We start from the raw sequence: 12,249 nt of genomic DNA on the forward strand, positions 1-12,249 counted from the left end.
CCTTTGGTAAAAAGACATTTCCCCAGAATGCGACCTTGATGCTTTATATAGTAAAAGCTGAGATATGATAGAGATGTAAGAATGAATTAGCATCTTTTGCCTTCTCTATCCGGCTCATTAGATGGAAAGGAACACAAGTCATATCCAAACAGCCTTGATGGCAATTTTAACCTGTATGAAATGGATAATGAATAGTTCTGAACTTTCCACGACATTTTTGTAATGGTGTTTTATTTATATGATGCTACTATCAAAATGAATAAATAAAGAAATATAATCCCAGGAGGACAGACAAGGAAAGCCAAGAAGTTCTCACCAGACAGCAAATGGCACTGAACTTGATCTTATTATCAATTGGTCTGAGAGTTCCTGGCCCAGAGCTCCATACACTGGGGGAAAGAAAAGAGAGGAGGATCTGGCTATTTATTCTAATTTTGCTGCCTTACTCTGGCCTCAAGGCTTGGGAGAGAACAGGGCTGGGAAGGAATGACCTAGAAACTTTGCAAACCAAGTTTGAAAGGCATGCAAACTTCCGAGAATGTGTGGAAGCCTTAGGAAATTTGTCATGCCCATTGGGGCTGTGAGAGCTTCGGGAATGCCAGGCCACTTCTGTCTCTGCCTCCCCCTCCCCACACGAGTGTGTGCAGGGGGGGCAAAGCACATGTTTGAGGGCTACAGGACTCGGCGGGGTCATTTCCTGTTTCGCTTATTAATTACTCTTTCTGGTGATAATTAAGACACTGAAAACTAATTTTGTTTGGTGATTTACTCTTTTTTCTGTATTAGATGTGGTGATTAGAATGTGCTTAAAAAGAGACAAACAGAGGGTCATACATGCAGGCATTCACATAACAGGAAGGAGAGCCCCTTCTAACGGGGACAGGAACCTCCAGCGTGACAGGCCGAGCCTCCGCCCTGCCCCATCCCACCTCCCATGGATGGGGGCCCTGGCTGCCCACCTCCTTCCTCTGCTGCCTGAGATCCTGGCAGGGTCTAATCCATCTCTCCTGACTTTATCTCCAACTAGAGACACTCCAGTCCCTGCAGTCAGCTATGCCATAAAGACACCCTTTATTGGCATGCCATGTTTCTGTCACACAGGCTGCCCCCAACAGAATGAGGGGAATAATCAGTAGAATAAATCCTCTCTCTCTCTCTCTCTCAGATATTCCAGGGTTGAAAACAACCCTTACAAACCAACCGCCCGTCCAAAGCCCCGGGACGGCCCTCCGAGTGACAGAGGCCCTCCTCTGGGCAGGTAGAGTTGCGGGGTGCCCTGTCCCACCCAAGACTGTAAAATGCAGTCCAGGAGAACGTGGACTTCCAGAGTCAGACCTGGGTCCATGCTCCAGCTCTTCCAGGTACTAGCTGCGTGGTCTTAGGCACGGGACTTGAGCATTCTGGGCCTCAGATTCTTATCGTTCGGAAGTCACCGCAGAGCCGCAGGAGTAAATGGGGAGCACGTCTAAAGCTAAGCAGCGCTCCTGGCGCACTGCGCATGCTCAACCAGCCAAGTCATCAGCACATCTTCTGCCTGCTTCATCCCCCGCCTGCAGGGACGGATCTCTCATGCTTTGTACAAGGCGCTAACACAGCCTTCAGTAAGCCTGGGAAAGGTCAGCGGGCCAGTCGGGGATGCTCTTTATGACCCAAAAAGCCCCCAAGAAGAGCTGCACCCACTTGGAACAAGCCTCCAGGCCTCAAACTCTATATCGCTCAGTGGCAGGGCTGCTGAGCTCAACCTGGCCAATGAATAATGATAGTAAAGGAGAGAGACGCAGGAGCCCTCGCCACCTCTGTGCCACCTCGCCCTCCCCAGGTTAACGTTTGTGGCTTGGTACCACTCACCCCGAATGAGTGTTCACTTAGTCACTACCTGCTGGGTGTTTGCTAGAAGCCTGGTACTGAGCGAGGCCCCGTGGGCAGCACCAAGTGACACTGACACGGTTCTTGACCTTAAAAAGCTGATGGCCTCATGGGTAGGAGCATCTCCAGTTAGAGCAGAAGTCAGCAGATGCAAGGAGCCAGAAATCCTCACCTGGAATCAGGCACGGCTTCTCTCGGCGCTTGGAACATAGGTACAATGTCAATGGAAAGGAAAGACAGTGAGACACGGAGAAGACCACATGGACCAAGCCAAGTGGTTTGGCCCAGCAGCGCCCGGCACACCCAGCCTCATAGGAGGAAGTGGGGCAGGTGGAGCTCCAGGTGTGCAGATGGTACAGGCGTGGGGGCTTGCAGGAGGGTGAAGCCGGTTCCTAGCTGAGCTTAAAAGCCAAACCAAAGTCTGGACATATCCTGTAGGCCTGTGAGACTTGCTGAAGGATGGGGAAGGTGATGGCTGTGCATGTTTGACAAAGGTCACCACGAAGCAGGGATAGCCAGGGAGACCAGGCTGTGTGGAGCCCAGTCATCTCAGCAAAGTGGCTCTGGGGCCAGAGTCAGGCCAGGCCAGGCCGGCCCGGGGCATGAGCTGAACGTCAATCGGCATGGGCTCTGCTCCCTCCGGGGTGCCTCAGCTCAGCCCCTGCCCCTGGGTGGCATGCTCGGGACCCCGGCGCCTGCCTGCCTTGCTATTTTCAGACGAACACTCAGGAGGCAGCCAGGCACTTTCCATCCCACTCTCCACTTTGCTTCCTCTGATGAGGACCCCGCTCAGTCACCCCCTCAGGGGAAGGCACCCCAACACCAGGACACAGCCTGGTCGCTGCTTGGGTTCCGAAGCCCCTCTCAGTCCCCCCTTTGTGGCAGCTCAGCACTGGAGCCCCATCCGCAGGGTCCTTCTGCTCTCTTCCATCCTTCTCCCCTCCTTGCCGCAGCTCCCACCCCCTGGCACTCCCACTACTGGGGCGTTGAGACTTCAGAGCCCTGGTTGGAGGGGCCTGCGGGGCATTTGAAGCAAAAGCTGCAAACCAAGGGCTGAACTTTCACAGCCCCTCCCTCTGCAAAGAATGGTGCATGCAGCTGGGTGACGTGGAGGTGCAGTCAGACCAGAGGTTCCTGCACGGAAGAATCTCTGCCATTGTTAAATGAAGACATAAGCCAGCCAGGCCTCCTGTAACCTTTTCTTTGGGAGTTTAACTCCTCCTGGCCCAAGTTGTACAGAAGGCTAAATACACTCCTCACAGGCCTCGGTCAGCCTTACAGAGAGGGGCCAAGACCAGCAACCCTGCTGACCTCACACCCCACCAGCCCCCAGGGAGCCAGGCCAGTCCACCCCGAAGTGGAGGGAGCTAAGTGGAGAAGGGGGACTGAAACTTACTCTGGGGTGCTTTCTGCATTGCAAGAACCTCCCAGACCTTCTTATCTGTGGGCAGAGCACCAAGCTCCGTGGGGTAGGAAGGGGGAGGAGTCAGCAGAGAACTGAGCCATGTGGCTGGTGGCCTGGAGATGGCTCTGGTCCTTGGCGGGGCCAGGGAGGGGCGACAGCAATGATAGTGGAGAGGGAGGGATGACCGCTGACAGCCCCAGGTTCCCCAGCACAGCCCTAATTGCGTGCAGTGATAGTATTAAGCGTATATAGTAAAATACCATTCAGCGTGCATCACATTGCATTTCTACAGCAGAAAAGAGAGACCTTGTATTATAATGAATTAGAGCATTATAGCACTTAACGCACTGATTTCTGTGCTGAGACCATCTCACACCCTAGGCTGAGCTAGCAGAGCTCAGAAACCGCCATATGCCTCTTGGAGTCTCAGCATCTAGCATGGTGCTGATACACCTGGTAGGTTCCCAGTTAATATTTATTGAATTAATCAGTAAATGGAAGGGAAAAGGAGGAGGAAAACAGTCACATTTTTGTGCATATATTCTGTGCCAGGTAGGAGCATAGGCATTTATTACCTGTGAACCTTATACCCAGAGAGCAGCGTCTTGTTGCTCTCGGGAGGGAAATGGAGCTCCAGGACTTTGAAGGCATTCGCTCAAATCACGTGAATATTTGAACCAGTGGCCATTTGGCCCAAAGCCCATTTTGACCTGTCCAAGACAGCAATCACTGGGAATGCTTTCCTGGCTCCTGAATATCCCTCTTTTAATAACAATACCTCAAACCATCTTGCAAGAGACCCCCTTCCCACTCAGCCCACGTGCTTAGGGAGGAACTGACCCAACATCCAGCCTCAGAGGGTCCAAGGACTCACGTGGCCCTTTGGCACAGCAGATCCAGATCCCGCCCTTTGTTTGGGGTATAAGCAAATCCCCGAAGCCAGCGAAACAACCCTTTGCAAGAGAATTGCTGAGAGAAGGGCTATTGCTGATACTCAATATTGCCGCCCACCCCACTCTTCCCTGGCACATGGGACTGGAGCCAGGAAGTTGCCCCTCCCGGATGCCCTGCCAGCCCAGTCTCCGAGAGCCCACAGCTGGGAGGCAGCCGCCCAGGGTGTGAACGGTGGGAGGGAAGAAGCAGCCCCTTTTCTCCGGCTGCCTGGGGTTCAGCAAGCTCCTAGGCACCCCCTTGCGAGTCACTTACTTGGGTGCTGAGGGTGCCTGAGACTGGGGGGGTGGGCATCCTCTCTGAGATCCCTACGTGCAGGTTTCTGGGAGGCTCACAGCTGCCCCCTCGTCCTCACTCCCCTGTCCTTCCGATGCGTGTGTAAGTGTTACTTCCTGCGTTAAACTCGCCGGTCCTCCCTGTGCCTAAACTTGTTAGGCAGAAAGACAGAAATGAGTGGGATGGAGAGGAGGAAGGGCCCCCCAAAGATGACTCAGGGAGTTGATCAAATAGAGCCAGAAAGCCAGAAATGACTCAGAGAGTTATCAGATGAAGCCACAGTGTCTAAGAGTGACTCAGGGAATGTCCAGGGTCCCTCCAGATAAGAAGCATCAGAGGCACGGGCACAGCAGAGCCTGTTCTCATCCCACCGCTCAGAACCAACCTAGAGTGCTGACAGCTGTCAATCAAGGACCTCTCTGCCCTGCCAAAACCACATAAAAGAAGCCTCAGAATGAGCATCTGGGCCTGTCTTATCTTAGGCAGGCCCGCTCTGCTGCTCTCTGCAGAGGCATTAAAACTTACTTTGCTTTCTTGACTTTGGTCCCTCGTCTCACTGTATCTGACAGCCCACGACACCCAGCCGAGTCCTTTCCTTCCTAACAAAGTGGCTTCTGGTTTCCTGCCCAAAACTCCACAGACACAGGCAGGGATCCTCTCCTGCTACCCCAGACTGTCAGCAGCAAGGACGATGTTATCCTAGTCCTGCAGGGGGCATCCTGGGCAACGAGGGAGTGAAGCCAGGGAGGGCAGCTCTGAGAGATGGAGATGAAACCAGACTGGGTGTCCTCATGTGAGCCCCTGAAGCCCGCTTTGCCTGAGCGGGGCTGGCGCTGGGCTTCTCAGCGGCCAGGCTAACAAGAGTCCTCTTTAGAATTAAAGCCATTTCCTCTTGCATGTGGCCGGGGATACTGCAGCTGAAGTTTCTGACAGCATCACCCTCCAGCGTCCAGGCAGATGCCCAGTCTTCCTCAGTGGGTGTCTATGCCAGCTTCCAGTCTGCTCTTGAGCTCCTCCGGGACCTGCCACCATCCCAAGCCCCTCCAGGTTCCGCAGATCCAGTTCTGCACCAGGGGCCCCGCAGGCCTCAAGACCACCCCTCGGCTCCCTTTTCCTGGTTGGGACATCATTCTTCTGAGTCAGTTCAGAGCAAGAGTTTATTTAGGCCCGTGTGTCATGATTTCAGAAGCAGCAACATTTTCCTCTCTCCATCACTGCTATCCTTTCAAACTGTATCTCCTTTTCCCCAAATCACTGCTTCCTACCGCCCATGTTCACCCATCCCCCAGGGTGGGATTTTATGATTGGGCAATTAGGTATTCATACTTGTGTGCGTTAACGTAGGACCTCTGGTTACCATTAAAATGTAAATCCCTTGGAAGAGGCAACATGATCAGGCTGAGCACCAGCTCAAGTAATGGAAAAAAACAGGAATTCTAGGCTTCACCTGTTCAGCTCTTGGGCTAATTTTTCTTAGCCTCAGCTCCCACTGGCACAGGGGTGGCCATACGCCTCCCCTCCTGGGAGCTGTGCGAGGGCTGAGTCAGCACCTTTGTTCGCTGGGAGCTGACGGTCCTTGCGACACTCGCTGACTGAGGGTTTACTGTGTGTGAGACCATTAGACCCTTTCATGCCTTAGGTCCCTTCATCCTTACAAATCCCTGTGCAAGGGTGCCATGATTGTCTGCATATTACAAATAAGGAGACCTCAGTGCCCAGGAGATGTTGTAGTACTTTACTAAATCAAATAGGGAAATAGTAATTGAACACAGACAGACTGATACCAAACCCCACACTCCTGATGTGTATTTCATACATGCCCTGGTCAGATTCTTCAATCTTCTTTTTTGTTTTTGTTTTTTAGACTGTGAAAAGCAGGTCCATCTCTGGGGACCAGGAAATGGGGCTTGGCTGGGGAGAGAGGTGCTGGGGGCTGAAGGCCAGAAGACAGGCTGCCTCCAGGCTACCTCCCATCCCCCCTTCACCAGTCTAAGGGGCTCACATGCTCCCCCTCTTTTCAATTAAGTGAAATTTATTGAACAACTATTGCCCTAGATTTTTGTGGGAGACACACATCTGACTGTGTAAGAGAAATGAAACTTTAATAAGATATTTTTTAGGAGAAGAAAATGTGTCTACCACATATGTTCAATAGCTGCTGATTTCTGTGTGTGTGTGTGTGTGTGTGTGTGTGTGTGCGCGCGCGCGCATGCGCGTGAACTATCTCACACTAACAATAAAGTATATGTAATACATATGGACAATCCCGATTCTGAGGGGCAACCCCGAGAGTGGAAGGGGTTGTGTGGGAAGAAGGGAGCCCGGGCGTGTGGCTGGCGCCTGGGCCTGGCCAGGCTGGCCTCCCAGTCCTGCTTCTGCTCCAGCCTCCCCAGGGCAGAGCAGGGCCAGGGCTGAGGGGTGCGGTTCCTTCAGCTGATTTCCGGGCCACTAATGGTTTCCGGCCTCTTCATTTGCATTCATAATTGACAGCTCCTTAGCAGCTCATTAGGAAAGTAGGGCTCCTTGTGACCAACAAAAGAGGGGAACAAATCCCTGGGGGTGGGATTTGAGAACCTGTTTAAGAATCTCAGAAAGACAGCAGACAGATTCACAGGAACCCAGAGCATGAAGGAGTTCAGAGCTAATCAGTGGCATGAACTACTGCTTCTGTGACTCCGCAGGGGCCCTCGAGCCTGCAGGCAGGGTGAGCAGAACTGGGCCTGGAGAACCCTGGGATCCTCAGGGGTTCAGCGTGGTCGCATCCCTGCCTCTCTGGGCCCAGGCTGGGCCCTCAGGTCCTCTTGGCATCAGCAGGCAGTGGCTGACCCCTTACAGTATCTGAACCCTCATGCTGGGGAGGCTTTAATGGGAGGAGAAAAGTAGGCATTCGTTCTGTAACCATTTGGGGACACCAACTGTTTATTAGCTGTACCCCATATACTAGGTTGTTTTCATCCTCACAATGGAATTATAACACAATCTCCCTCTGCTTTTATTTTACAAAAAAGGAAATTGGCACAGAAAGGTTTACTAATGCATTAAAAGCCACACAGGCTTTGAAGGCAGATCTTAGGAATCCTGTTTCCCTGCAGCAGCAAAATGAACCCTTAGACAATGTGCTAAGTGCACAGAGATGGAGGGACATCAGATTCTACAGGAAATCCAGGGAGCTAGAGGTTGCCCTGAACTAGAGCAGCCAGGTAGGCTGCCTGAAGGGGCTGGTCCTTGAGAGAGTTCTCAGAGGATAAGCTATATTTTGAAAGAGCAGTAAGTGGGAGAAGGGCCAGGGGTAAGAGGAGGAGGTAAAGGGTGGGTCAAGCAGTGGTTCCACAGCAAAAAGCATCTGCATATTCTGGAAGCAGGTAAACCCTGGGGCAACTATAGCAGAAGATTTAGGTAAAAGCAGAAGACAAAGCCTTTTGTAACCAGCTTCCAGCCAAAAAGTCTCTCCCTATATCCAACCTCAACACTTCCTCCTGTAAATTAAACTCACTCTTTTTCTGTTAATCTCTAAGTTAAAGGCAAATTGCCATCGTGTGTCACTCTTTTTCCAGTGTTCTTAGTGAAAGCAGGGCTGGGGAGCTCGTGCTGGGCCACAAAGAAGGAAGCTTAATAGAGCTAATTCCTTTCACCCCCAGGGCTCAGATTAAATGCCACCTGCTCAGAATAAACTTTCCCAACCTCCCAATCCAAATCGTGTCCCCCCAACACCATCGCTTCCCCCCCATTATTCACCAACACCGTCACCATCACACTCCATTTACTTCATCTGTAGCAGCTATCACTATCTGTAATTAACTGTTTGTTCATGTATTATTTGGCTCCATATGCTTTTTGTATAGCTGCTGTAAGAAATCACCATGAATTTAGTGGCTTCAAACAACTCAATTTATTGTCTCATTGTCCTGGAGGTCAGAAGCTCTAAACCAGTCTCACTGGGCTAAAATCAAGGTGTTGGCAGGCCTATGTCCCTTCTGAAAATGCTAGGGAAGGATCCATTCCCTTGCCTTTCTACCTTCTAGAAACTATCTGCAATCTTTAGCTCATGGCTCCATCCTCCATCTTCAAGCCTGCAGTGTTACGTCCTCAAATGTCTCTCTGACCCCTGCTTCTGTTGTCCCATCTCTTCTCTAATTCGGGCTCTCCTGCCTCCCTCTCTCTGACTGGGACCCTTGTGATTACACTGGGCCCACCCGGATAATCCAAGATAAGGTCACCATCTCAAAGTCCTTCATTTAACCACATCTTCAAAATCCCTTTTGCCATGTAAAGTAGCATGTTCACAGGTTTAGGAAGCAGGACATGGGTGTCTTTGAAAGCCATTATTCAGACTATCATAGGCTCCCTCACCAGAATATAAGCAGCAGCAGGAGGTTATAAACGTTGCCTGTGTTGTTTATTACAGAATTATCAGTACATAATAACCAGGAATTCTGCACTATAAATGAACAAAAGAAAGAAGGAAGAGAGCAAAACATATTTGGTAGAGGGGAGACGAGTGGCTCTTACCCTCTGTCACCTCAAGGGGAGAGTAGCAGCTTAGGTTTCTTTGCCTTCCTTATCCAAACAAGAAGGCAAGATAAACCATGTCATAAAAAATATGATTGGGAAAACGGAGTAGGACAGTGGGAGAAGTTTCTGGCAGGGCGCAAGCCACGCTCCAGCCCTGGGGAATCCACTCTGCGCATCCTCAGAGTTCCAACCCAAATCAGTCCACTTGGTGCCTCCTGATAAAGTATGCCGCTATCTCCCTGCCCCTCCCGACATCCACTGGTGGCATCTGAAAGGACAAAGGATGACCTCCTTTCCCAGCCAATTTGAAGTAACAAGGAATGGATACAAAAATCTCTAACGTTCAACCAGGAAAAATTCATAACATCTGGCATCCAATAAGAAACCACCAGGCATGCAGAGAATCAAGAAAATACCACCCACAATGCAGAGTAAAATCAATCAATGAAAATTAAGTCAGAACTGACATGTATGACAGAATCAGCACACGAGGATATTAAACTGGCTATTTCAACTATTTCATACATACAAGAGATGTGAAAAACTAGAGATGTGAAAAATACAGAAAAGATCCCAAATGAACTTCTAGAAATGAAAATTCCACTATGTAAAATGAAAAGTACAGTAGATAGGATTAATGGCAGAGTAGACATTGCAGAAGAAAAGATTAGTGAACTCAAAGACATAGCAACATTACCAAACCAAAATGAAACACAGAAAGAAAAGGAAATTTAAAAAATGAACAGTAAGCTGTTGGACAACTTCAAGTACCCTAATATATATGTGTTTGGAGTCTCCAAGGTAGGAGAGGCAGAAAAAGTATTTGAATAATGACTAATAATTTTCCAAATTTGATGAAAATTATAAATTGGCATATCCAGGAATCTCAATGAACCCCAAGCACAAGAAACATGAAGAAAACTATAGCAAGTCACATCATAATCAAACTGCTCAAAATTAATAAGAGAAAAATATTACCAGAAGCTAGGAAGAAAGCCATCTTTTACACAAAGGAGTAAAGATAAGCGTGACAGTAGATTTCTCACTGGAAACAAGGCAAGTGGAGTAACATCATTAAAGTAGTAAAAGAAAAAAATGATCAACCTACAATTCTATACACAGCAAAAATATCTTTCAAATACAAAGACAACATAAAACCTTTTTAGATACAAAAAAGCTAGAATAATTAATCAATGGCAGACCCACACTACAAGAAATATTCCTTTAGGCAGAAGGAAAATGATACCAGATGCGAATATGGATCTGCACAAGGAAAGGAAGAATACCAGAAATGATAGGTAAATAGGTTAAGTGTTTCCCTAGCTGTTTAAGTATCTTTAAAAAACAATTGACTAAACAAAAATAATAGAAGTGTAGCATAGGATTTATGACATAGGTAAAATGTGTGATAATAACAGCAAAAAAAGTGGGAGGGGCTAAATGGAAGTATACTATTGGTAGGTTCTCATATTACACATTAAATAATATAATATCATGGAAATTAAACTGTAATGAGGCAAATATATTGTAAGCCCTAATGTAACCAATTAAAAAAACCAGTTACAACAAATGACACAGCACAGGAAATAAGATGGTATTTTAAAATATATTCAATTCATCAAAAGGAAAAAATAAATATAGATAGGATAAATTGAAAACAAAGAGCAATATGATAGATTTAACATAACAAAATCAGCATCACTTTAAATTTAAATTGACTTTAAATGCCACAAGTATCAAACTAGATAAAAATATAATATCTAACAATATACTTTCAACAAGGAAAGCATGCCAAATAGAAAGACATAAATAGTTTAAAATAAAAGGATAAGAAAAGCTACTATGTTAATACTAACCTAAAGAATGCTGGAAACAGATGTGCACTCCTGGGGAGATGGAACAGATGTGATTTCCCATTTCCTTCCTGCTAAGTACTATTAAATATGCTGGATCTTGTATATAAAGCATAGCACAACTCTGAAAGGTAGAAAGAAGAAAGCAGATCAGAAAGGAACAGAGCCTCAGAAGTCTAGAAGATAATAACAAAAGATCTAACATCTGTGTTCTCAGAGTCCCAGAAGAAAAGAAGAAAGAGAGTGGGGCTCAAAAAGTATTCCAAAAAATAAGAGCTGAAAACTTCCCTAATTTATCAATAAATATAAACATATAGATTCAAGGAGCTGAGCAAATCCCAAATAGGAAATGTGAAGACACACTATAACTAAAATTCTGAAAACTAAAGACAAAAAGTTCTTGAAAGCAGCCAGAAGAAAATAACACTGTACCTGCAGTAGAAAAGCCATTCAAATTATGGTGAATTTCCCATCAGAAACCATGAGGCCAGAAGGAAGAAGCATAATATTTTTCAAGTGTTGAGAGAAAAGAACTGTCAACCCATAATCCTATTGCCCAACAGTATATACCCTGTATCTGGGAGAACTATCCTTCAGGCATGAAAGGGGAAAAAAATATATTCTCAGAACAAATAGAACTAAAAGAAAAAAAAAATGTTTTCCAGAAGACCTAACCTAAAAGATTGCCTAAAGGAAATTTCCTAAACAGAAAGGGCATGATAAAAGAAAAAAAAAGGAATCTTGGAACATCAGAAAGGAAGAAAAAACATGGTAAGGAAAATATGAGTAAATTCAATAGGTTATTTTTTATTAAATGCTCTAAATTATGTTTGACAGTTGAAGAGAAATTATAATATTGTCTTAAAAATTATAACATTAGAACATAGTAGTTCTAGATGTATGCAGAGGAACTATTTAAATAATTACTTTACAAATGAGGAAGGTAAAGGAAAGGTGTCTAGACTTCACTGGAACTGATAAAATGATGGCATTAAGTAGCCTATGGGAAGTTAGGCATATATAATATAATACCAAGAGAAACTGCTATGAAAGCTATACAAACAGATACATTCAGAAACACTATTAATAAACCAAAATGGAATTCTAAAGAAAAGTTCAAGTAACCTAAATGAAAGCAAGAAAGGGAAAACAGAGAAACAAACAACAAAAACAAGAAAAGGCCAAGCAGTAAAAATAAAATAATAGACTTAAGCCCTGACATATCAATAATCACATTAAATATAAATGGTATAAATACTCCAGTTTAAAGAGTGGATTAAAATGCAGACCCAAGTATATGCTGTCTACAAGAGAGACACATTAAGTATGATATAGGCAGGTTGAAAGTAAAGGATGAAAAAGTATACATATTGCAAACATTAATTT

At 46.6% G+C, this 12,249-nt stretch overlaps 1 long non-coding RNA gene across 1 annotated transcript in view; it reads right to left on the reverse strand.

Annotated features, from left to right (window-relative positions):
- Positions 1-233: 233 nt before the first annotated feature.
- The window catches only part of LOC118929689 (uncharacterized), a 138,842-nt gene continuing 126,826 nt past the window's right edge, over positions 234-12,249 (reverse strand). The window contains exon 4 of the long non-coding RNA XR_005031703.2: positions 234-389. This is a non-coding gene — a long non-coding RNA (uncharacterized LOC118929689). The remainder of the gene's footprint in view (positions 390-12,249) is intronic.

Source organism: Manis pentadactyla, chromosome 13 (genome assembly GCF_030020395.1).
Source record: "Manis pentadactyla isolate mManPen7 chromosome 13, mManPen7.hap1, whole genome shotgun sequence".
NCBI classification, from domain to species: Eukaryota; Metazoa; Chordata; class Mammalia; order Pholidota; family Manidae; genus Manis; species Manis pentadactyla.